The 23,361-nt window shown below is 35.9% G+C and overlaps 1 long non-coding RNA gene across 1 annotated transcript; it reads left to right on the plus strand.

Annotated features, from left to right (window-relative positions):
* Nucleotides 1-3,840: 3,840 nt before the first annotated feature.
* LOC306650258 lies at nucleotides 3,841-17,793 on the plus strand. Its single transcript, XR_013760836.1, has 2 exons — nucleotides 3,841-3,905; nucleotides 17,533-17,793. It is a non-coding gene; the product is annotated as an uncharacterized lncRNA (long non-coding RNA).
* Nucleotides 17,794-23,361: the final 5,568 nt, after the last annotated feature.

Consider the following 23,361-nt stretch of genomic DNA (forward strand, 5'->3'; position numbering starts at 1 on the left):
CAAATTGTTTAAGTAAGTATTATAGACTACAATCACCCTATAGTTCTCTAACACCTAAGAATTACTCTCTCCTCTTAGTTGATTTTGGTACTCATTACTCATAATCAATCTCATTCTATTTCTTATCAAAGATCTAGGAAGGTTTTCTGATTTTGATTTCTGTGTGATCAATATTTTCAGGTTCAACTCATGAGTGCCATGATGTAGTATTAGTGGAAAAAGGAAACTTTCTACCATCATAAGGAAAATATATTTTTACCAAGTAATAGCAGTTGAAATGTCAAAATTTTCACCATTCACTTATTCTATGTTTTGGGGTTGTCTCTCATGATAATTCCAGGAAAAAAAAACCCAGAAAGATATAAATCAAATGTCCATATGAGTCAACAATTTTGTGGGTCACATTTGGTCCCTAGGACTTAGTTCTTTTATTTTGTGACATCTATGGCATATGCCCATTCTTATACATTTCTTTCAAGTAAGTCAAAAACTATATGGACATTTTTACATTGTAAATAAAGTTTTATTGGATCCATATTAGTATGTAATAAATAACTTTGAAAAATTGTTTGGGGCCAGGGACAGAGGTGCATGCCTGTAATCCTACTAGCTCAGGAGTCTATGACAGAAGAATCACAAATTAAAAACAGCCAGAGTAACTTAATGAGTCCCAAAACAACTTAGTGAGACACTTCCTCAATATAACAAATAAATAGTGATGGGGATGTGGCTCAGTAGTTAAGCACCCTGAATTCAATCCCTGATACCAATAAACAAATGAATAAATAAATTGCCTTCTCTCAACAAAATCGATATATTATAAAACAAAACAAAAAAGTTGCATTCTATCACATTTCTCTGAATACGGGATCTGCTTTAAAACATTATAAACATTTGAGCCTCACAAAAAACAAGCATTAGCACTTACTGAATGACATGATTTAATCACCTGTGTCTCTAGACGATTGGATGCAATTGAGTGTGAGCAAGGAATCTGCAGCCCTAAAAGCAAGCATAATTAAAAGCAGGAATGTACAGGTGCCATTAATTTGCAATAATATTCAAGATTCATGGATTTGTTTGTTCATTGCCTTAAAACCATTGGAAAATTGTTTTCTGAAAGTGAAATTCTGTATCAGTAGCATGAGCATGGTGGACCTTTTTCTGAGAGTTTGCTTCAAAGAAATGGATACAATTGAATATAGTCCTAAGCGAAATTAATATTCTGCAATGCAACACCAAGAGAAACCACAGAAAAATACAGTAGTCATTTGCTATCTCCAGTTTTGAACCACAAGTAATCCTATCACTAAAATATACACGTCAAATATACATGATTAACATTAGATAAATATATCATAGTATTGTAAAGAAAGATCTACTATAGTAATGTCCATGGTGATGTACATTGTTAGAAAGCATCCAGAGGAATGGGAACCATTAATAAAGATAAGGTAAGGGAAATCTTGTGGCACATCCCTTCCCAGCTTTGTTGCATTATGATTGCTTTTAGCACAGCACAGTCTAGGAGATCAGGGAACAGAACACAAGCTCTCTGCCATCAGTGGGGTAATCTGAGAAGCATTCCTCAAGTAAGGGTCTTTGGAGTGATGCTGCCAGTTTGGTACCTGGATCCCCTGTTGTACCAGGCAATAATATTTTAGTTATCTTACTGGAGAAATCAAGCTGCCCCCAGCGTGGACTTTATTTTTTTGTAAAGATGTGTAAATTCCAGGGAATCTAACATGAATTTCTGAAATCGGTCACATTTTTAAAACCCACATCTGTTAAAAGGAAGGAAAGACTAAGTGAGAAAATGAGTACAACAGGTCACACATAAATAAAGAAGTCCAAAGTAAACCAGAACTTTGTTTTGTTAGAGGTGATAGTGAAGACTGGGGGACCCTCATGGTTGGGCTCCACTAATTATCTGTATCAAGGAAGCAGCCATATTAGACATTGTGCCATCTTGCCATTGTCAAAATCATGAGTGGTTCTATGATATGTGCATGATCATATATGTTCCCTCCAAATAGTGAGAACTGCTCAGGCAGTGGACATAAGTTTGAGTTCAGAGTAAAGAGAATTGCAGGAGGAGGATAACTCTCTGCAGTCTGCACTGAAAATTGGGGTTCTTAGGATCTTCTAAGTGGCAGATGCAGGGTGAAGGAGTGAAGGGAGCACACAACTCTTCTCTCATCTGCAGTATGAGCATCATCTTGCCTCTCAGGGATGAGATGAGAGACAAACACTATTATTTACTCACTGCATAGCTTTGCATGTGTAGACTCCCATACTTCAGATTGTCCTTATTACAGAGCTCGTCTTTAGTACTTGCCAATCCTCCCCATCCTGCCCTGTTATTCATTAAGGTAAAAGTGGACCCAGGGGATCTGAGAGGTCATACTGATTCTGCTTAAAGTAAATGGGTTTAGGACTGAGGTTCATGTAGGCAGCACTTTTTACCTTGTGGTGCTACTTGTGCTGGAAATCTATGAAGAGCACTAGGGAGAAATGGCTGGTACTTCAGGGAAGGCAAAACCATCATGCAGCAGATGTCAGTCCTAAGAGCACTTCTGCTGTGAAATACATGAACTACAGCAATATAATGAGCAAAACTCTGGACAAATTTTGGGAAAAAGAATGGCATGTATTTGTGACAAGTAGAGGTGAGAATTATTGATTGCTTTGTAAATTGTTATGGTTGAAAAGTACAGCTCAGAGTTCACACTTACAGCTATGATATTTATGTTACCACTATTTTAAATTCCTCCTGAGAAAAACCACTAGAAGAAAAGAATGTTATTTTAAACAAAAAAAAAAAAAAAAAAAAAAAAAAAAAAAACAGAAATACCAGAGGTGCAGATTTGTAGACCCCAAGTTATCATTACTGGGAAACCCAAGCAGTTCTGAAAAAGAGTCCATGTGTCTGACTAATGTGATTCAAGTCTTGATTACTTGGTCACAGCTTTGGTTTACTGTCTCATCTTATTCTTTGTGGCTTAGTGACAAGAAAGGGAGAAAGATTCACATTTATCTGTCTATGCTAAAGAAATAAAAAATCAAGTTTGGGAAAAAATCTGAAAGTTGAGTACAGTGACCAGGTCAGGATATGATTCCACTGACCTAAATGCTTCTCTAAACATAATCAGATTTAGATATTTCCATTGTGACATAAATTGGAAAAGGTCTTTCTTTTAGTGCCTAAAAATGAAAGACTAATGAACATATTCTTCCTCTAAACTCTTGTGAGTTATATTCCTGAATATTTTGAAGTCAGAAATGTGAAACTACCAGAAGATCTTTTGATTTTTCAAAATAATTAACATACTTTCCATCCTTACCATGATGATCCTCTCGTTTGACTTTTCCTCACTGATATAGTACAGTGTAAGGTCATTTTTAATTTGTGAAATTAAATTAGATCCAAAGACTTCATGAAAAAATACAAGTAGATAGGTAATAGAAGTGTGAGATTTCCCTCTATGAAATCAGGGTTTGAACATAGAACCTCATTTCCTTCCAAAGATTTTAAAACTTATATTTATTCAAACTATAGAAGTCACATGAATAATAGTTACATTTGATGTATGAAGATGACAAAATCAAAATTATAATTAAAAGTACTAAATTAAAACTCATGGCTTCTCTTATAATATGTGAACAAGTAGTTAATGTTTAAAATTTCTAGATAACATACCATGTGTAAGTTGTGTCACAAAAATGCATTGAATTTAAAAAAAAAATTGGAAAATGAATTGGCATTCCCTATGAAAAATTGATTAATTTTAGAAGGATTTAAATTACAGAAGCAAACATTCTTAGAAGAAAATATTCTCCTTGCACCATAAAGAACACAGTTCTCTGGGCTGAGTAGAACTGTTGGAGCTGATGTCTCCTCTGCAGTTATCAGAATCCTCATGGTAGACTCAAAATTCCCTCATTCCACAGTATTCCTAGGACCAAACCACACACTAATTCTGCATCTGAAGACATATAGATACTTACCCAGGTGACTGAGGACTTCATGCAGCTGAGAAGAGCCCAAGCAGTTGTAAGTTTTAAGGAGTTATTTAAGTCATATCTCTGTAGGCTCATAATTTTAATATCTTGTAAAGGTGACAAGATCCCACTGGAGAACACAGAACTGTGGCTTCTCCAGTGAAACATGTCACCTCTCTCTTTACTTTCCCCTCTGGTGGATAACAGCAGTCCTGGGAGAGCTGGGTTCCAAACTTTCCTCTAAGTTCCCTGGACACATGTGGAAAGGGATCTTGATTGGGATCATGTCCTCATCATGTTGACAATATCAATTACTCTCATTATGATTCTAAGATCAAAGTATATTAAATCCATTCCACAATTTGTAATGCCTGTACTTTGAGATGAGTGGGTTCTGGCTCCCCCCAAGTGTTCCCAGTGGCTCTGAGGATCCTCTCCCCACAGCATTTGATGGGCCCCTCTTCTCTAGTTTGTTAGCCCATTGAGGCCCATTTTTCTGGGTAGTGTTTGTTGTAGGTTCCATCATTTCCAAACTGGCAAATTTGTGTTTCAAGCTCTGACTACAATATTAAAATTTATATAATATAAAATGGAAAACAGAAAGGGAGAGGTAGAACTGAAAGTCACATATTGTGGAGATCACAGGAAGATTGCATGTAGTACAGCTGAAGCAGTGCCCTAACTGGAAGTCCACACAAAGGAACATGCATGATCAGTCCTCTTTCTCCCTAAAGTAGGTAGTGGGGAGAGTTACATGTTTTCTGAAAGAAACCATGTAAAATTAGGCTCAGTTTCTTGGGTAATTTTTCTAAAATTACAGAAAACACTAAATGGAGCCCTATGACCAGGAATCAAAACAGTGTATAAACATTTCAAGCAGATCCAAGGATGTTCCAGGTGTTGGAATCAAAAGATAGTTCTTTATCACAACCATTATCAATATGTGAAGTGTTAATACAGATATGATAACAAATGAAAAAATAGTTTTTTTCTAGAGAGAATTGGAACCTTAAACTAAATGGAAATATAAACAATGAAAACTGTAACATCTACAGGCTAAAATTACACATGGATGGGCCTGGAAAGGCTGGAAAAAATAGAGAAGAATGTCATAACCAATGCCAAAGCATAAGAACCTCCAAAGCCACATGAGATAGAAATATAAAATAAAATAAGAGCATAAGTAGTTGAACAAGCATTCCAGCATATGGGTAATTAGGCAAGACTCAATTTGGGAGGATGACCCAGCGATTCATTTGCTCTGGAAAGGTTTATTTCCACCTTTAGCCCCCAACCTGGCCCAGCCATTCCCCTGCCTTTGTTGACCTGAGCTCTGCCCTATCTCCTGGTATGACATGGCTCCTTGATCACCAAAGTGGAACCTGGAATCTGGCCTTTCATGTACACTCACTCCCTGGAAAGCTTCTGTGGTTAGCTGTGGAAGATTGTTGGACACTATACTCCCAACTTTGTGGAGTCTGCTTTTATGTGGAGCCAGGAAGATCTCTTTGGAGACATTGAGTCTGTAGAGACATACCCTTGTTTTACTCTAGACTCTGACTTTGGGCACATGAGTCCAATCTCTAAGTTTCCCTGATTTTTAATAGATAGAATAATAAATCCATCTCTTAATTATGAGAATGAGGCACAAATACAGTGATACTAGGGCTATAGACCCAACTAGTTAAGAATCTCTGGGGGAAGGTCTCAGGATTTGAATTTATAGAAGTTTTCAGTGAGTTTCTTAGATGTAGTCACTAGTATACAATAAATGTTAATGGATGAAACTCTGGAGTGTATCAGTGTGCATTCAGATTTGGGTGTTTATATAGCTATAGAGCCTTGAATAGATTTTTAACCTCTCAGAGCCTCTCTCTACTCATCCGTAAGATTGACCTGCTGTCACTTGCTTCCCCAGGGTATGATTTGAAATAAATGAAGTCTTAGGTAAACGGTACTTGGTGCACAGTGAGTGCTGTCTGAGCTATAGAAGGACAGACCATTGTATTTTCACTTCAGTGGTGGACACCAGTGGTAGCTCCATACCTGGCCAGGATTTGGCACATCAAACAAATATCTTATGTGAAAAAGCAAAGCTATTATTGTTGCAGACATTAATGTAATGAAGTAATATCAGTTATTGTGAATAAAACTACTTTCTGTCTTTTATATGATTATAAACTACATTTCCCATTTTCCTTTGAAGGTAGGAGTAGCCATGATTATGTTCTGACCAATAAGATATAGGTGGAAGTCATGTCCCACTGATCTTTAGCTCTTGGTTTTCTAAAATACAATTTAATTGGTGCATTACAGTTATTAATGTATGATTCATTGTAAAATATTCATTATGTGCACATAACATAATTTGGTTAATTTAATTCTCCAATGCTTTCCATTCCTTTCATCTCCTGCACCCACAAATCCCCCTTTTCTACTCTACTTTTCTACCTACTGTTTTCATGAGATTCTTTTATTTTCTCTTTATTCATCTCTAGCTTACACCTATGAGACAAAACATTTAACTATTGACTTTCTGATATTGACTTTTTCACTTAACATCAAATTGTCCAGTTCTGTCCATTTTTCTGTAAAAAACACAGCTTTTAAAATTGCCATATTAATCTCCATTGTGTATATCTACCACATTTCTTTTTCTGTTCAACTCTTGAGAAACATGTAGGCTAATTCCATTACTGGCTATTATTGTCAACCACACAGCTATAAAAATGGTTATGCAAGTATTGCTATATTATGCTGACTTTAGATCTTTTGGAAAAATACCAGTAAGGATGTAGTGGAGAGAAGTGGTAATTCCATTTCTAGCTTTTTGGGAAACCACTATGCTGATTTTTATCATGATCATACTCATCGAAAATCCATCCAAGAGTGTATAATATTCCCTATTATCTGAATCTTTGCAAGCTTTTTATTATTTATTAATAATAATTGACATTTTAATGAGATATAAAATATCAGTGGAGTTTTGATTTTCCTGAGTTCTAAAGATGTTGAACGTAATTTCACATTTTTTTAAGCAATGTGTGTTAGTTCATTGGCCCATTTATTGTGTGTGTGTGTGTATGTTTGTGTGTTGTTTTTTAAAATTTTGATTCATTGTGTACAAATAGGTTACAACTATGTTTTCTCTGATTCTACATGAAGTGAAGTCACACTATTGGCATAATCATATGTGTACATAGGGTAATGATATTTGTCTCATTCTATTATTTTTCTTTCCCCCATCCCTTCCCCACACCTCATTTTGCTCTGTGCAACCTATCCTTCCTCTATTCTTGCCTCCCCTCCACCCCTGTTATGCAGTGGGAGGGAGGTCGATTTATTGATTGAATTATTTGTGGGCTTATTCTTTTTTTAAGTTTTATTAGTTCTTCCTATATTCTAGATTTTAATTCTCTGTTGGAACAGTGGCTGAAACTTTTTTCTCCCATTCCATGGCCTCTTTCCACAGTCTTTTTTGTACTTTTCTGCTGTGCAGAAACTTTAATTTGAAGTCATGCCATTTACTGAGCCTTGAGCTTTAGCAATCTGATTAAGGAAGTGGTTATCTGCACTAAACTGTGGGACTGTCGATCCATTTTTTTTTTTTTTTTTTTTTGGCAGCTAAAGTGTTTCTGATCTAATTTCTGGGTCTCTCACATATCTGTGGTTGTGTGTAACACATTTGGTCATTCTTATTCCTTAATATTTCATTTGTTCCTTTCCTCCACCTTTCCTCCTGTCTTATCCCTCCTACTTTTGTGTGTCTCCTTTATTTTCTTCTTTCCATTTTTCTTTATAAATTTCATATATAAAAAAAAAACAAAACACTTGACCCTTCATTTTCTGTGTCTGAGATATTCCACTTAGGATTATATTCTCCATTTTTATTCATTTTCCACAATTTGCATAATTCCATTCTTTATGGCTGAAGAGAATGAGCACACCTGTGAAGAGGTGTGTAGATTCTATTTCCTGGGAATACTAACCTGTCTCTAACTGCCTAGGTTTCCATGAGAGTTTTGTCCCTGAGAGAAGGGAGTCAGGCTGAAGGTGAAATCTCACCATCCCCAAGTGTAAGGTTAAAGATTTGACTCCATCCCACAATTTTTTGCCTCAAGTCCACTTATGAAACTGCCCTCAACATCTTTACAGTGGCCAACTCTTTGCATGGCACTATTGCAGTTCTGGCCCTAAGCTGTGGTTGGGAACAGGAAATCTTGCATACCTGAATCCACTGACTAGGTGAACTTGGTTAAATGGCTTCGCTTTATCTGGGATTCACATTTCCCATGTTGCAAACTGGGATTGACAGCTAATAATGGTGGCACTTCAACAGCAGGAACCTTTGATGATCTTGTGTTAGAATCATGTGTTCAGCATTTTTATCACTGTTACAATTACTGGAAGCAATATCACCATGAACATGAGCCATATTTATACCCATCTTGCAGGACAGGGATGCTGAACACTGTAGAAGTTAACTTGTTCAAGGTCATGCAGCTAGCAAATGACAACTTTATTCTAACTATGGAGGCAGATGATCAAATGCACAAATGAGCATTGTAAAGTTTTGGCAGGTTGTAATCCATGTTGTAGAGAAGGAAAAGAATGTGCAGGTGATATTTGTGCCCTGTATGTGACTAGGGGTCAAGGGCTCCTCTATGGAGGTAACAGCAAAGCCTATGATGCAGGACAGAAGAAGGCTATACTTTTATCTTAAATAAATGGGTCCAATAGGAGCAGTGCAAGAATCCTGGCCTGCCTGATCATTTACTGTCAGAGAGAGCCAATAACCTGTGTAAAATTCAGAGATATGTTCATAGTGGGGAAATAGTTGAAAGGAAAAAATTGTCATTTGAAATATATTTTAGTCTGTTTGGGCTGCTCTAATTAAATACTAGAAACTACATACCTTAAAAACAGCAGAATTTCCTTTGTGTACTTCTGAAATTTAGGATGTCCAAGATGAAGTCTTCAGCATATTTAGTGTCTGGTGAGGAGCTGCTTCTTTTTACACAGCTCTAATTTGAAGGTTTCTATCCCCCTAATTACCTAGATTGAACTCCTCCCCACCAAGGTGATAGTTTTAAGAGGTGGGTCCTTGGGAAGGTGATGAGGTCATGAGGCTGGAGCCTTCATCAGTGAAATTAGTATCCTTATGAACAAGGTCCCAGAGTGAAGCTGGCCCCTTCTTCCACTTGAAAACACAGCCAGAAGCTTCCTACAATTTGGCATATCCCTAACAGACATTGAATCTCCTGGTGTCTTGATCTTCCACAGTGTAAAAAATAAGTTTCTGTGGTTTAAAAACCACCCAGTCTAATATACTTTATTATAGCACTCTGATCACATAAAGGCAGTGCACCATCTCTCTGTGCCCTCACTAGGTGAAATGAGAGGTTTTTGGCAGTTAGTATTTTCATAAAGGACAAAAATTCCACCCATTTGGCTTCACACCCATGATCAAATAACCTCCAGGGCCTCAATTCATATCATCACCTTGTGGGGTTTGGATTTCAACAAAAAGTTTGGAGAGGGAAAACATTCAGACTGTAGTAAAAAGTGTTGCCCTTTTGTTGCTGAGGGTATCATATAAGACCCTGAAGAATAGGCCTCAGTGCATCTTTTTCTGTACTTCCTGCATCCTTGAGGAGAGAGTCTGCTTGAAACTGATGGGTGGCTTGTTTGCAACTGCCCTGTGGTTAGAACTGAATGTGACAGTTGAGTGTTTATCATCCCAAACCTGAAATAATTTTGTGATCTTGGTGCTCAGTGATTAAGACACAGGTCCCAAGAGGGAGTTAGAGATGGCCAGTAGGGGAGCTAAGTAAATCAACCTCACCTCTGGTCTTGGGATAACTGCCATGCCACGATGGAACAAGAACATGGAATCACATTTTGGACCCATATGATATATGGAGAAAAAGAATGGCCTTGGGTGGAGACAAGAGGCTTTGTTTCTGCCCAGGCTCATGCTTAGCTCCCAAGACATTTAAATCTCTACTCACATAGGTTCAATTACTGGTCATTTTGCCATATATATATATATATCTCCAAGCTTCTAGAATCAGGTCTCAGTTCTGGAAAGTAACTGTCAAATTATAGCTTTTCTGGACATAAAATTGTCAAAGAATTCTTCAACATATATTAATAGTAGAATCTGTGTCCTCAGCAGGCTTGTCACTGTGGATGAGAAGTGGCCCCTGTCCTTGTGGCCTCCAGTCCAGTGAAAGAAGCATGGAACACATGTGGCCCCTTGCTGTGTTGACAGTAGACATGGCTAATGGATTCTGGCATCCTTTATTGCCGAGTACTCACAAGCACTGTTACACCACAGTCAGCATTGATACTTCAGGTAAAATTTGTGTGAAATGGGACTTCAAGATTCTGGGAATCAAGCAAGATTAAGGAGAATAGCATGAATAGCATGGTTCTTGCTGGATTTGTCAGTCTGTTGCCTGTGAGTTAGGCTTGATATCTGCCTCTTTGATTTAACTCCATGTTTCAAATATGGAATTTGCTTATGTGGGTCAAAGCTGAACCCAGGGAAAAGTGCACTGAAGTCTCATATCCACCCTGTCCCCTCAGTCTCTGACTTTAGTTCTTTTTAGCAGATAAAAAAAAGAAGTGTTGGATAGGGTAGATAATTCATAGCAATAAAAATTGGCATATTTAGTTGGGCAAAATATAGCTCATTGAAGCACTTATTAAAAAGTGCTATACACCCTCACTGTGTTTAGAAGTGGCTAACCTAGGCCATGAAAGTGAGACCCACCTTATAAGAATCACATACTGACATCAAGCAGGTAAGGTGGACCCTTGGACCCTTGTGTTATCTCAAAAAGCTGCATGAGTGACATTTCCATGAAATGTTTGTTATTCACATGTCTCAAAGTACACAGATTTAACAAAACATGTATAAAGTCAATATTCACTTAATCCAGAGAATATATAACCTATGCCATGATTTATTGTTCAGAATCCAGTATATTTGGATTGTTAGTAAAACTTATCCATCATCAATAGTTAAATATGTACTATCTTCCCAAAAAATGATTTCAAGAAGTTAACCATTTGGTTTTCATTAAAGATTAGCAGCAAAGGACAGGTCATGGCATATAGCTATTGGCCACAATCATCTGGATATAATGACAAATTGGGTAATTGTTTCACATAGTTCTTGAGTAGGAAAAGAAGCAGTCCAAACAGTACATGATCATAAAGAAACATCAGCAGAAGGATGGTCCAGGCGGCCCTCTGTATAGGGGATGCTTTCAGAGATAGGTTGGTAATCTGAAGGTGCTGTAAGTGCCTTTGATGCCTGCACAATAGAGCCACCATGTACCCACTTGAGAGGGCCATGAGTCCTATCAGAATGACATCCCGAAATACACCTAATACAGAAAATAAATGTCTTACAAAGTAACTCATTGGAAACATCATACAGAATTCAGTATTACATATAAGACCTTGTGAGGTCATATTAAGGATGGCAGTAGAAGTGTATGAGAAGGGAGCACTCAAGGACATGTAGAGGTTCCACAGGCAAATGAGGGAACACAGGTTCTGATATGGAGATTTGTATTTGAACTTTGCCAAGAAGGAGCTTAAGGGAGATGGCCTGGAGGACACTCAGCAGGCAAGTGGCACAAATGGAAAAATCCCTTAAAAACCTGCACAAGTAGATAAATGAGTTACATTTGATGTCATTCCAGAATTCCTGGGACACAAAAACATTTGTATCCATGTATCCCAAAATTATCAGCATCCCTAAGTGGATTAGAGTCAAGAGGCCAATGATCAGGTCAGTGGGTTTGAGCCTGTGCTGAAGAAAGAATTTGAACATGTGGAAGAGAAGAATGGTATTGGCTGAGATCCCAAGGCTAACTTCCAAGAAAAGTGCTTTTCTTATGCAAGTAAAATCATGTACTTGGTTGGCCATTTTCATCTTATGGCAAGGACTCTCATAGTATATATCTTAGGAGAAAATGAAGATGAAGTCTTTATCTCAAGTGGCATCAATGTCATGAATCACAGTCTTTATTATTACCATCAGAAAATGTGGTTTCACCACAACTCAGCCTTTTCTCACTTCAGTGCTCAAGTGTCTCTGACACCCTCCAAGTGCCATTTCCTATTATTACTGAATCATGTCTGAATTATGTAATGATTGTGGGACCCCACTGTGCACAAGCTCTCTTATCCATTCAGAATTACCATATATTATTGAAAAGAATTATTCATTATAATCTCATCTTGAAGTTTTCTGGTATAGTGTCTTACTTGGTTTCATCCTCCTCCCGATTAAACCCCAGGTGCATATTGAAAACTCAAAAATTTTGATGAATTCAATTGGGCCAATTGCATAAAACTGGATAATTGCAGCTCTCTCCAGAAGTAAATTTTAGTGGATTAGTTATATAAATTGGTATGTTATTTCAGTACTGTATTTATTTTTCTTTATTACCAGAGCTAATATTTTTAATACATCAACTGAGCCAACATTGAGAGGTGTACACTCTAAGACACTTTCTTTGAATTTGTGTCTGTGATATTCCATTTGGTTGAAGTGTGACCTTGAGCAGTCACTGATGCTGAACTCTGACCATCATCTATAAAATACAGGCAGTACTGTTACTTGTATTCTGGAGGAATTATAAGTGAAAGAAGATAAAGTACCAAATATGGAAGTATTTATGACATATAATGACCTCTAGAAATATTGGCCACTATGTTTTAATTATGCACTTGCTCATACATGTGCCTTGGGTGATTTAATTCAGGATTTTTAAAGACTACCTCTATTTTTGCCTCAAAAAATTTCCATAAAATTAAAAAATTTTAGCAATAACTGTAGCAAGATCTTTGGTGGTATTTCAGGACTTCCTTAGAATCCCCACACTATCTACCTTGTATACCTGGTATTTTTATCACCAGAATAATTGTCCTAAGTGAGCCAAATGCAGTTATCCAATATGAGTAAGACACCCTTATTTTTACCACATTATCTGGAATTGGGGTGGTCATTAAAGTCACAATTAAATTAGATTCAGAGTTATTCCATTGTAAGATTTTTATTAAAGAAAAAGGATTTGACCCAAACCTTAAAAATGGACATCAAAAAAAATTCCTATTTTCATCTCATGAATTAAGCAGTTATTCAGTTAGTTCCAAGGGTAAACCTGACATGGCAAATTTACTATTGATCTACAGATGGAATATTTCCTATACAAGTCATGTTTGTTCTTTAAGTGTCTGAAAGAGTAGGTATGTATTTTAAGCTATTTACAGTCATATATTAAAAATAACAGTCAACAGAAAATTGTTTTTGAGATTAAATCATTTTACGACTCTGAAACATATAGATCTATATGGCAAGAAACTAAGAGAAGTGAGAAAAGTTAAATATTCATTAACATGGAATACCATTTAAAAATCCAAAATGATGTAGATACTTGTTTAAAATATTGAAGTTAATTTTTATTTATTTTGAGTTTTAATAGTAATCTATTATTTGTACTTGGATACGAGACCAGCATTATAATTCAACATGTGCATATAGTATTTTGTGATCAAATCAGGGTAATTTTTATCTTCTCAAATATTATCATCTTTATGTTTGAAACCTGTAAACTCTCCTCTGGTTATTTTGAATTATTTATTATGGACTGTATTCACCCTATTGGGCTATAAAACCTGAGTTACTTTTACCTCTTAGATTTTGCACTCCTTACCCATTGTCTATCTCATTTCTTTTCTTATAGATCTGGGAAGATTTTCTGTTTTTAGCTTCTGTGTGATCAACTATTTTAGCTTCAATACATAAGTGACAACATTCAGTATATGTGGAAAATAAAAACTATCACTACCAGGATAACACAATCTTTTCACTTAGTAATAATCAGGTAAAGTCACTTTCTTTCACTGATTCAATATTTTGGGGTCATCTCCCATGATAATTCCAGAAAAAAGAATAGAAAGATACAAATAAAATTTTGATATGTGTCCAAACTTTTATGGGTCACATTTGATCACTAGCATACAGTTGTCTTATTTTGTGGTATTTATGTACAAATAAATGGTATATGCAAATTATTACAAATTTCTTTCATATAAGTCAAATGTTTTATGTGTATTTTTACAGTATAAGTTAAGTGGATCCATATTAACATGTAACAAATAATCTTTGAAAATTGTATTAGGCCAAACACAGTGGCACATACCTGTAATTATGCTTACTGAGGATTCTGAGACAGCAGGATTAGAGGATTCAAAGCCAGCCTCCAAAACTTAGCAAGTCCCTAGGCAACTAAGAGACACCTGACTCAAAATAAAATATTAAATGATCTGGAGATGTGGCTCGGTGGTTAAGAACCCTGGCATCAAACCTTGCTAGCAAAAAAAGGTTTTAAAATTGCCTTCTCTGACCAAAAGAAAAAAAATGTATTTTATGAAACAAAACAAAAAATTCATTCTATCATATTAATTTTGGAATACACATGACAAGCTTCAATTCATTTTAAATACTTGAGCCTTAAAAAAAAACAAAGTATTTTAATGCTCATTGAATGACAGGTTTCCATCCTTGTGTCTCAAGGCCTTTGAATTACATTGAATTCTGTGTGACCAAGGAATCTGCAGTCATACAAACAAGAGTAATGACAAGTGGGAATGTACAGATACCATGAGTTTGCAATCTTAATCAGGAATTCATGGATTTGTTTTCCAATTGTCTAAAAATCACTGAAAATTTGTTTTCTGAAAGTGAATTTGTATATTAGTAACAGGAAAAACTTAGACCCTTTCTTGATATATCCATGCAAGAAAGGGACATATTTTGATGTAATCTTAAGCACACCTAATCTTTTATATGGTGACAGGAGAAACCACAGAAAAATACTTTTCTATCATACTTCTATCTCAAATTTTGAACCACAATCATATTACTAAATAATTCACATAAAGTATATATGATTGAATTTATATAAATATATCAGAGAATTATGGTGAAGAAAGGTCTATAATAATTCCCATGCTGACATACCATTGTTGTTAAAAAGCCTCCTGGGGAAGGGGAACCATTCATAATGATGAACTAAGAGAAATCCTGTGGCACATCACTTCCCTGCTGTACCCCATTGTGATCATGCCTGACACAACACAGTCTAGGAGATCATGGGAGAGAACACAAGTTCTCTGAAAACAGTGGGGTAATTTGAGAATCACTCCTGAAAAAAATGGTCTTAGCTTGGTTGATGCTGCCAGCTTGGTTCCAGAATGCCCTTTTTTACCAGGCACTGATATTGTATTTATCTTACAGGAGAAATGAAGTTTCCCCCAGATTAGATATTATGTGTGTAAGAACATAGGAATCACAGTGAATCTAGCATGAATTTCTGATACAGGTCACATTTGAAGAACTTAGACCTGGTAAAAAGAAGGAAAAAGTGAGCACATAAAAAATTTGATCATACATGAGAAAAAGAAATATAAAAATAATAAAAGAACTTTGTTTTTTTAGAGATGATGATAGTGAAGACTGGGGGAACCTCACAGATAAGACCTTCTTTATTATTTGGGTCAAGGCAGCAGTCATGTTAGATATTGGGCCATCCTACCATTGGCAAAATCCTGGGCAACTGTATGATAAATGCATCATTATACATGTTCCACAAACTAATGGAAACAGCTCAGACAGTGGACATGAGCTGCAGTTTAGCAGAGAGGTGGAAAGAATTATAGGAGGAGGACATCCTTCTGCAAAACCCACTGAAAATTAGATTTTTACGACCTCCTGGGTGGGAAGATTCCAGGGTGAAGAAGTGAAGGGAGCACACATCTCTTCATTTATCTGCACTCTGAGCATCATCCTGCCTCTCTCTTAGGAATGAGATGACAGACAAATCCTATTATGTACTCATCAGTTAGCTATGCAAGTACAGCCACATGTGCTTTGTATTGTCATTGTCACAGTTCTGCTTCAAGCAAGTGTCTGGGACTGAGGCTCATAAAGGCAACACTCTCTACCTTGTAGAATTATTTGTGTTGAAAATCTATGAAGAGTACTAGGGATCAATGGCTGGCACCTCAGAGAAGGTAAAACCATCACCAGCAAATGTTAGTTCTTCCGGCACATCTGACATGAAATACACGAACTCAAGCAGCATGATTAGCAAAACTCTGGACAGTGCTTGGGCAAATGAATGGTAACTATGTGTGAGAAATAGAGGAAAGTATTATAAGTTCCTACTGTAAAATTTTAGGGTGTACAATACAGCTCATGGTTCATACATAGAGCTGTGATATTTATATGACAACTACTTTAAATTTTTCTTAAGAAAAGTCACTAGAACAGAAAGTGTTCATTTTGTACACAACATCTAGGCAAGTGCTCTGCCACTGATCCATAACCCCAGCCTGAGAAAGGGTTCTTTTAAAGTAAAGAAACAGGAAGCCTGAGAGATGCTTATTTGCAGAACCCAAGTTGTCATTACTGGGAATTTCAAGTAATCCTGACAAAGAGTCTCTCTCCTGATTAATGTAGTGATGTAAGATTCAAGTCCTTTCTTTCTCAATAGTTTTGTATTTCCTGCCATCTTGTTTTTGTGTCTTAGTTTCAAAAAATGAGACAGGTTCACATTTTTCTGTTCATGCTAAAGACATAAAAAACTGAGTTTGGGAAAAAGTCTGAAAATTAGGAACAGTGAGTAGGACAGGATGGTATTTGAGTGCTCTACATGTTACCCTAAAACAACAACAACAACAACAACAAAAAAAAAACTCAGATTCAGATATTTCCATTGTTATGGAAATTGTAAAGGTTATCTTTTTTAGTGACTAAAGCTTTAAAGACTAATGAACACAAATATTCTTCCCCTAAACTCTCAAAAACTTTATTCCTGGGTGTTTTAAATCCAGGAATGGGAAAGAACCAGCTTGTTCATTTGATTTCTAAAAATATTTAGTGTACTTCCACAACTTCTTCTCAAGGACATCTCATTTGAAAATATGTGAGTGTAAAAGGAAAGTAAGTTTATAATTGGTAAAATTAAATTGTGTACAACGACTTCATGAGAAAATACAAGTAGTGTATAGCAATGTGCAATTCCCTTCTATGAAATGAGGCTTTGTACAAAGAATGTCATTTTCTTTTAAAGAATTCAAAACTTATAATTACTCAAACTATCGAACTTGGTCACATCAATAATAGTCCTATTTAATGCAAAATTATAAGTAAAAATTGTTAAACTAAAACTCATGGTTTACCTGGTAATATGTATACAACTATGTTTAATAACTTTAAAATCTCTAGATGACATACAATATCTAAGTGTCTAACTAGAAGTGATTAAATTTAGAAAAAAAAATGGAAAACTAAAATTAATTGATATTTCCTACGAAAAAATTGACTAACTTTAGGGTATAAATTAAAGAGACACACATTCTTGGAAGAATGTATCCTCACTGCACCATACAGAACACAGTCCTCTGAACTGATTAGGACTGTTGGAGCTGAGGAGTGTGCAGCTACCAGAAACCTCACTAGTTGGTTTCAATTTCCTCTTTCTTGGACCCATCTGCACTCTAATTCTGCATCTAGGGACATAGAGACACTTACCCAGATGCCTGAGGAATGGGAGGACTCCATGCAGCTGAGATGAGCCCAAACTGTTGTGTTAAGGAGAGGATGTCTTTAAGTTCTATCACTGAAGGACTGTAATATTAATGTGTATAGAACAGTGACAAGATCTCACTGGAGAACACAGAACTGTGGCTTCCCCAGTGGAACATATCACCTGTCTTTTAATTTTACTTCATCCCCAGATGGAAAGTTGCATCCTAGAAGAGCTGGACTCCAAATATTTTTCTAAGTTCCCTGGACATATCTCAAGAGAGATGCTAATTGGAATCATGTCCCCATCATGTAGACAACTCCAATTACTCTCATTCTAATACTAAGAAGAAATTAGTCCAAACCCATTCCACGAATTACAGTGCCTCTACTTTGGGATGAGGGATTCATGGCACCTCCAGTATTTTGCCAGTGACTCTGAGAGTCCTCTCCCTACAGCATGTGATGGGCCCCTCTTCCCTTGCTTGTTCCCATTTAGAGCACCTGTTTTCTGGGTAGTGTTGGTTTTAAATGCTATCATTTCCTCATTGGCAGTTTTGTGATTCAGGCTTAGAATAAAATATTAAAATCAACCAACCTAGATGCCCTTCAGTTGATGAATGGATAAAGAAACTGTGGCATATATATATAATGGAATATTACTCTGCCATGAAGAATGATAAAATTATGGCATTTGCAGGCAAATGGATGAAATTAGAGGATATCATGCTAAGTGAGATAAGCCAATCTCAAAAAACTAAAGGACGAATGATCTCGCTGATAAGCGGATGAGGACATATAAGGGGGGTAGGAGGGGTTAGCGTTAGGGTTAGGGTTAGGTTTAGGGTTAGGGATAGGGAGGGTGGTAAGAATGGAGGAAGGAAGGACTGTATAGAGGGAAAAGAGTGATGGGAGGGGGGGAGGGGAAAAACAGAATGAATCAAACAACATTGCTCTATGTAAATTTATGATTTTTAATTAAAATTTAAAAAATGAAAAAAAAAAATAGAATTCAGCAGTTGAACCAAACAAATACTTTTGATTTATTACAACTTAGATTCTATAATCTATTTTCTCCAGAGAGTAACTAATGTTCTCTTTATTTTAACACCAAAATCATCAGCACATAAGTACCTGGATTTTGAAATGATAGTGTAGAAATATAAAATTTATGTGATTTCACCAATTGTGAGCTTAAGTAATGAAAATCCAACATTTATACAAAAAATAAGATTGCTAAAATATTTTAAGGATATTTCAAAAGCTTAAAATAACTCTGCTGAGTATTGTTCATCTATGTATTTCCACAGAGCAAGAATACAGTGTAACAAAATGAACATTCTGATTGTCTGCTGCCCTTATTATTTAACATTTTCCTTGCATTTATTTTGGAAATCCTTAAAAGTGTGTTTCAAAAGGGAATCAGGACTTTTGTATGCATAATTGATGTCAATGAAATGTATAGACTATGTATGTTCGAAAGGCATTTGATGACAGCAGGTCTCTGTACATACTGCAGATCCCACCACAAAACAAACAGTGGAAACATAAGCAAAGTTTAAAAAAATAAAAATAAAAACAAAAATTAAAAGAAATCAATCTGAAATGAAATGAAAAATAAAGAAGTGGAGGCAGAGCTGAAGGTCACAGGTTGAAGAGATCACAGCCTGATTGAACACAAAGCTGGGGCAGGCTTGACCTGGGAGTCTGCTCTGAGGAAACTGTGTGATCAGTCCTCATTCTTACTAATGGAGATCGGGGAAGGTCTGCACTTTCTCTGAGCAAAACAGAGAAAAATTAGGCTTAATTTCCTCTGTAGTATATATGAAGTTGTATAAAGCATTAAGGATGAAATGGAGTCCTGTGACCTGGAGTCAAAAGAACATAAGATCAGTTCAAGTAGACCCAGTGATGTTCCAGGTGTTTGAATCAGAAGATATTTCTTTACCACTACCATTATCAATATGTGAAGGGTTAATTAAATTGTGATAACAATTGAAAAATTAGCCATTTCTGGAGAGAAATGGAAATCTGAACTAAATGAAAATATACAAAATAAATAAAAACTCAAATATTTGCAGGATAAAATTCCACATAGTTCATGCTAGGGTGGTTTGAAACAACAGAATAAGTTACCACACATGGCAAAGTATGGACTGGGGATATAGTTCAATATGTAGAGTGCTTACTTTGTATGCACTATGCCCTGGGTCTGACCCCAGGAGCACAAAAAAAAAATTACCAAAACATGAGGCCTCCAAAACTATGTTAGAGAAATATATAAAATAAGAGAAGAGCACAAGTGGTTGAACAGGCATTTTAGCATTGGGCAATTAGGAAAGACTCATCTGGGGAGGAGGCATCCCAGGATTTCATGTATTGTGGATAACTTTAATGTGCTTCTGTCATGACAGGATAGATTTCACAAACAAAAGCTAAACAAAGAAACCATAGAATTCAATAACACAATCAGTAACTTAGACTTAACAGATATATATTATATATAGAATATTCCATCCATCAATGAGTGAATATACTTTCTTCTCAGCAGCTCATGGATCCTTCTCTAAACTAGACCATATGTTATGCCACAAGCATCCCTTAGTAAATGCAAAAAAAAAATACAGATATTACCTTGTATTCTATCAGATCATAATGAAATGAAATTAGAAATCAATGACAAAAAATGGAAACTACTTCAAAACCTGGAGACTAAATAATATGCTATTGAATGAAGCTAGGATAACAGAAAACATCAAGGGGGAGATAAAAAAAAATTCTTAGAGGGAAATGAGAATGATGATACAACCTATCAAAATATCTGGGACATTATGGAAGCAGTACTAAGAGGTAAATTTATTGCATGGGGCACATTCAAGAAAAGAATAAAAAGTCAACAACTAAATGACCTGAAATTACAGTTCAAAACCCTACAAAAAGAACAGAACAGCACCAAAAGTAATAGAAGACAGGAAATAATTAAAATCAGAACTGAAATCAATGAAATTGAAAAAAAAGAGAATTCAAAAAATTGACAAAACAAAAAGTTGGTTCTTTGAAAAAGTAAACAAAATAGATAAACCATTAGCCACACTAACTTAAGAGAGAAAGCTCAAATTACTAAAATTAATGATGAAACAGGAAATATCAAGACAGAAACCATTGGAATACATAACATAACTAGAAACTACTTTGAAAATCTATTCTCCAACAAAATAGAAAATCTCAAAGACATTAACAAATTTCTAGAGGCATATGATCCTCCCAAACTGAACCAGGAAGATATAGACAATTTTAACAAATCAATTTCAAGCAATGAAATAGAAGAAGCCATCAAAAGCCTACCGACCAAGAAAAGTCCAGGATCAGATGAATTCTTAGTTGAGTTATATATGACCTTCAAAGAAGAACTTATACCTGTACTCCTCAAAGAAGTTCATGAAATATAAAAGGAGGGAACCCTTCCAAATTCATTCTATGAAACTTGTATTACTCTGATATGAAAACCAAAGACAGATCAAGGAAAGAAAACTTTAGACCAATATCTCTGATGAATATAGAGGCAGAAATCCTTAACAAAATTGTGGCAAATATGTAAAAAAATATTAAGAAGATAGTGCACCACAATCAAGTTGTATTCATCCCAGGGATGCAATGATGCTTCAACATTTGGAAATCAGTAAATGTAATTCATCACATCAATAGACTTAAGGTTGAGAATTATATGATTATTTCAAAAGAGGCAGAGAGCATTTGACAAAATATAACATCCCTTCATGCTCAAAACAATAGAAAAAATAGGGATAGTAGGAACATACCTCAACACTGTAAAAGCTATTTATGCTAAACCCATGACCAACATCATTCTTTTTATTTATTTATTTAATTATTTTTATTGTAAAGAAATGGGATACATATTGTTTCTGTTTGTACATGGAGTAACAGGATACCATTTGCATATTCGTACATTTACATAGAGTAATGATGTTTGATACATTCTGTTATTTTTTCCTTCCCCCCAACCCTCCTACCTCTCTTTTCCCACTATACAGTCCCTCCTTCCTCCATTCTTGAACCTCCCACCCCCCATTACGTGTCATCATCTGCTTATCAGTGAGATCATTCGTCTTTTGGATTTTTTAGATTGGCTTATCTCTCTTAGCATGATATTCTACAATTTCATCCATTTGCCTGCAAATGCCAGAATTTTATTATTCTTTATGGCTGAGTAATATTCCATTGTATAAATATACCACAGTTTCTTTATCCATTCATCAATTTAAGAGCATCTAGGTTGGTTCCATAGTCTGGCTATTGTAAATTGACTAGCTATGAACATTGATGTGGCTGTATCTCTATAGTATGCTGATTTTAAGTCCTTCGGGTATAGGCCAAGGAGTGGGATAGCTGGATCAAATGGTAGGTCCATTCCAAGTTTTCTAAGGAATCTCCACAAGGCTTTCCAGAGTGGATGCAGCCCCACCAGCAATGTATGAGTGTACGTTATTCCCCACATCCTCTCCAACACCTATTGTTGCCTGTATTCTTGATAATCGCCATTCTAATTGGGGTGACAAGGAATCTTAGTGTAGTTTTGATTTGCATTTCTCTTATTACTAAAGATGGTGAACATTTTTTCATATGTTTGTTGACTGCTTGTAGATCTTCTTCTGTGAAGTGTCTGTTCATTTCCTTAGACCATTTGTTGATTGGATTATTTGTATACATGGTGTAGAGTTTTTTGAGTTGTTTATATATTCTGGAAAATAGAGCTCTATCTGAAGTATGAGTGGCAAAGATATTCTCCCACTCTGTAGGCTCTCTCTTCACATTACTGATAGTTTCATTTCCTGAGAGAAAGCTTTTTAGTTTGAATCTATCCCAGTTATGGATTCTTGCTTTTATTTTTTGTGATATGGGAGTCCTGTTAAGGAAGTCTGATCCTAAGCCAATAAGGTAAAGATTGGACCTACATTTTCTTCTATAATATGCAGGGTCTCTGGTCTGATTTCAAGGTCCTTGATCCATTGTGAGTTGAGTTTTGTGCAGGGTGAGAGATAGGGGTTTAGTTTCATTCTGTTGCATATGGATTTCCAGTTTTCCCAGCACCATTTGTTGAATAGGGTATCTTTTCTCCATTGCATATTTTTGACACCTTTGTCTAGTATTAAAAAATTGTATTTATTTGGGTTTGTGTCCATGTCCCCTATTCTGTACCATTGATCTACCTGTGTATTTTGGTGCCAATACCATGCTGTTTTTGTAACTATTGCTTTGTAGTATAGTTGAAGTTCTGGTATTGTGATACCCCCTGTTTCATTCTTCCTGCTAACAATTGCTTTAGCTATTCTGGGTTTCTTATTCTTCCAGATAAATTTTATGATTGCTTGCTCTATTTCTGTGAGGAACATCATTGGGATTTTAATTAGAATTGCATTGAATCTGTATAGCACTTTTGGACCTATGGCCATTTTGACATTATTAATTCTACCTATCCAAGAACATTGGAGATCTTTCCATTCTAAGGTCTTCCTTAATTTCTTTCTTCAATGTTTAGCAGTTTTCATTGTAGAGATCTTTTACCCCTTTGGTTAGATGGATGCCCAATTATTTTATTTTATTTTTTTGAGGCTATTGGCAAAGGAGTTGTTTTCCTCATTTCCCTTTCAGCAGTTTCGCCGCTTGCATATAAACACGTTTTAGATTTATGCATGTTAATTTCATAGCCTGCTATTTTGCTGAAT

Source organism: Sciurus vulgaris (assembly GCF_902686455.1).
Source record: "Sciurus vulgaris genome assembly, chromosome: 19".
Lineage (NCBI taxonomy): Eukaryota > Metazoa > Chordata > Mammalia > Rodentia > Sciuridae > Sciurus > Sciurus vulgaris.